The 313-nt window shown below is 24.9% G+C and overlaps 1 protein-coding gene across 1 annotated transcript in view; it reads right to left on the bottom strand.

Moving 5' to 3' along the window:
- EMH_0062980 (uncharacterized protein) overlaps positions 1-313 on the bottom strand; it is a gene marked incomplete at both ends in the record, with an annotated part of 3,616 nt that overhangs the window by 1,548 nt on the left and 1,755 nt on the right. The gene's annotated exons all lie outside the window — the stretch shown is intronic.

Raw genomic sequence — 313 nt, 5'->3', positions numbered from 1 at the left:
TATATATATATATATATATATATATATATATATATATATATATATATATATATATATATATATTACATATCTTTCCGTCTCTGATTTCTATGAGTTCTTTCTGCTGCTCTGGCGACTGCAGCAGCTGCTGCTGCTACAAAACTAAATATAAATAAATACAACAAAAACACAAACATAAACACAAATAAAAATATAAATAAATAAATAAATATATATATATATTACCTATCTTTCTGTCTCTGATTTCTATTATTTCTTTCTGCTGCTCTGGCGACTGCAGCAGCTGCTGCTACTACATAATATAAATAAATAC

This window comes from Eimeria mitis, genomic scaffold, assembly GCF_000499745.2.
Source record: "Eimeria mitis Houghton genomic scaffold, Emh_scaff3178, whole genome shotgun sequence".
In the NCBI taxonomy this organism is placed as follows: Eukaryota; Apicomplexa; class Conoidasida; order Eucoccidiorida; family Eimeriidae; genus Eimeria; species Eimeria mitis.
Note: the sequence above shows the minus strand (reverse complement) of the source record. Positions and strands in the feature narration are given on the sequence as shown.